At 45.9% G+C, this 3,265-nt stretch overlaps 1 non-coding gene across 1 annotated transcript; it reads right to left on the minus strand.

Moving 5' to 3' along the window:
• Nucleotides 1-1,001: 1,001 nt before the first annotated feature.
• Nucleotides 1,002-2,922, minus strand: LOC143261342 (small subunit ribosomal RNA). Its single transcript, XR_013035486.1, has one exon. It is a non-coding gene; the product is annotated as a small subunit ribosomal RNA (ribosomal RNA).
• Nucleotides 2,923-3,265: the final 343 nt, after the last annotated feature.

The raw sequence follows: 3,265 nt of genomic DNA on the forward strand, positions 1-3,265 counted from the left end.
AATTATCAACCCGATACTGGATTCGAAAAGTTTCTCTCTCCTTTCGTCGTTATTTACACCGGACGGACTCACGGCCGGCTCTAGCTGGGTGTCATATATATATATACGTCCCACGCTCATGCTGCCACTAGCGCGCAACAGAGTAGGGTGTCAATGACAACGACACAGCATTGAAACGAGCTACACAAGCCGGTCTCTCTTGATACCAATGTAAACGAGCATTAAGTTATCTTCAGACTGCCCGATATTTTCGTCCTTTGGACTTTCCCAACGATTCCTTTTTTTCTTTTTTTTTTACACACCACAGCGAAGACTTGAGGAAGCGTGATTAGCACGCTCGCATCCCTCCCTGTCCTACTACAACTGTGTGTGTGTGTGTAAAGAAAGAAAAAAGAATACATTGGCTTTCTCTCTATCGAGAAGATGGCCTACGCAACGCAGATCAAAGGCCTAATACGTGTAATATAATACGCGTCTGGCCGTGTATAAATCACGCACGAATGATCTGGTCGGGCCCAACTCTTCTCGTACGCTTATTTTTCCGTGTTGAGGCACTATCATAAAATCACACAAACCCCAACACGTGTGTGTCTTGGAAGGAAGATGGCCTACGCAACGCAGATCAAAGGCCTAATACGTGTAGTACACACGTCTGCCGTGTAAATCACGCACGAATGATCTGGTCGGGCCCAACTCTTCTCCACCACACCACATCCCAACTTTGTACATTTTTATATATTTTTGTGCGTTGGGGCACCTTCATAATCACAAACCCCAACAACACATATATCTCTCTCTCTTTGAAAGATTTGTTGTGGCCTACGCAACGCAGATCAAAGGCCTAATACGTGTAGTACACACGTCTGGCCGTGTAAATCACGCACGAATGATCTGGCGGGCTCAACAATATCTTTTTTTTTTATATGAATTCTTATCCACAAACTAATCGAATTCATTTTCTCTCCTCCTCTCCTCTCTCTTTGAGATATATTGGAACATTGTAATGATCCTTCCGCAGGTTCACCTACGGAAACCTTGTTACGACTTTTACTTCCTCTAAATAATCAAGTTTGGTCATCTTCCCGGCATCATCGGCAATGCCGAAACATTGCCGCGCACCAGTCCGAAGACCTCACTAAATCATTCAATCGGTAGTAGCGACGGGCGGTGTGTACAAAGGGCAGGGACGTAATCAACGCGAGCTTATGACTCGCGCTTACTGGGAATTCCTCGTTCATGGGGAATAATTGCAAGCCCCAATCCCTAGCACGAAGGAGGTTCAGCGGGTTACCCGGGCCTTTCGGCCAGGGAACACACGCTGATTCCTTCAGTGTAGCGCGCGTGCGGCCCAGAACATCTAAGGGCATCACAGACCTGTTATTGCTCAATCTCGTGCGGCTAGAAGCCGCCTGTCCCTCTAAGAAGATTTGTTTGTACGTTGGTAGTAAAAACCCCACCGGCAGAAGCCGAGAGCCTTCGAGATACCATAATTACGTCTATTTAGCAGGCTAGAGTCTCGTTCGTTATCGGAATTAACCAGACAAATCGCTCCACCAACTAAGAACGGCCATGCACCACCACCCACCGAATCAAGAAAGAGCTATCAATCTGTCAATCCTTCCGGTGTCCGGGCCTGGTGAGGTTTCCCGTGTTGAGTCAAATTAAGCCGCAGGCTCCACTCCTGGTGGTGCCCTTCCGTCAATTCCTTTAAGTTTCAGCTTTGCAACCATACTTCCCCCGGAACCCAAAAGCTTTGGTTTCCCGGAAGCTGCCCGCCGAGTCATCGTAGGAACTTCGGCGGATCGCTAGCTGGCATCGTTTATGGTTAGAACTAGGGCGGTATCTGATCGCCTTCGAACCTCTAACTTTCGTTCTTGATTAATGAAAACATTTTTGGCAAATGCTTTCGCTTCTGTCCGTCTTGCGACGATCCAAGAATTTCACCTCTAACGTCGCAATACGAATGCCCCCATCTGTCCCTATTAATCATTACCTCGGGGTTCCGAAAACCAACAAAATAGAACCGAGGTCCTATTCCATTATTCCATGCACACAGTATTCAGGCGAAGGTAGCCTGCTTTGAGCACTCTAATTTGTTCAAAGTAAACGTACCGGCCCACCTCGACACTCAGTGAAGAGCACCGCGATGGGATATTAGTTGGACCGCCCCGTGAAGAGCAAAGCCCACCGGTAGGACGTACCACATAATGCCAGTTAAACACCGCGAGCGATGAACCGACACTGTGACACACAGATTCAACTACGAGCTTTTTAACCGCAACAACTTTAATATACGCTATTGGAGCTGGAATTACCGCGGCTGCTGGCACCAGACTTGCCCTCCAATGGATCCTCGTTAAAGGATTTAAAGTGTACTCATTCCGATTACGGGGCCTCGGATGAGTCCCGTATCGTTATTTTTCGTCACTACCTCCCCGTGCCGGGAGTGGGTAATTTGCGCGCCTGCTGCCTTCCTTGGATGTGGTAGCCGTTTCTCAGGCTCCCTCTCCGGAATCGAACCCTGATTCCCCGTTACCCGTTACAACCATGGTAGGCGCAGAACCTACCATCGACAGTTGATAAGGCAGACATTTGAAAGATGCGTCGCCGGTGCTATAAGACCATGCGATCAGCACAAAGTTATTCAGAGTCACCAAAGCAAACGATGGACGAGTGTAAACACCCGCCACCGATTGGTTTTGATCTAATAAAAGCGTTCCTACCATCTCTGGTCGGAACTCTGTTTTGCATGTATTAGCTCTAGAATTACCACAGTTATCCAAGTAAATTTTAGTACGATCTAAGAAACCATAACTGATTTAATGAGCCATTCGCGGTTTCACCTTAATACGGCATGTACTGAGACATGCATGGCTTAATCTTTGAGACAAGCATATGACTACTGGCAGGATCAACCAGGGAACTATACAATATGTATATATAAAATGGACAAAATTTAAATCCTTTTCCATCGTCGCCTGTTTCATATATATATGTCAGGTCGACACACCACTTTTCTCTTTCAAATATGTACAAGTTTTGCCACATTCCGCGCTTGTAACATATCTTCTTTAACGCTCAATTTCTTTCATTTTTCTACCATACAGATATTTTACCGTACGCCCAAAAACGTACGTATTATATTTTTGTTCTATCGTAAAATCACATTTTTCTACGTACGCCAGCTTCGTACGTTTCTATCTTTGCCTTCATAAAATCACAAGATAATTTTATCTTCAAGAGTCTCGCTATTAACATCTTGTAA

Source organism: Megalopta genalis, unplaced genomic scaffold, assembly GCF_051020955.1.
Source record: "Megalopta genalis isolate 19385.01 unplaced genomic scaffold, iyMegGena1_principal scaffold0047, whole genome shotgun sequence".
NCBI classification, from domain to species: domain Eukaryota; kingdom Metazoa; phylum Arthropoda; class Insecta; order Hymenoptera; family Halictidae; genus Megalopta; species Megalopta genalis.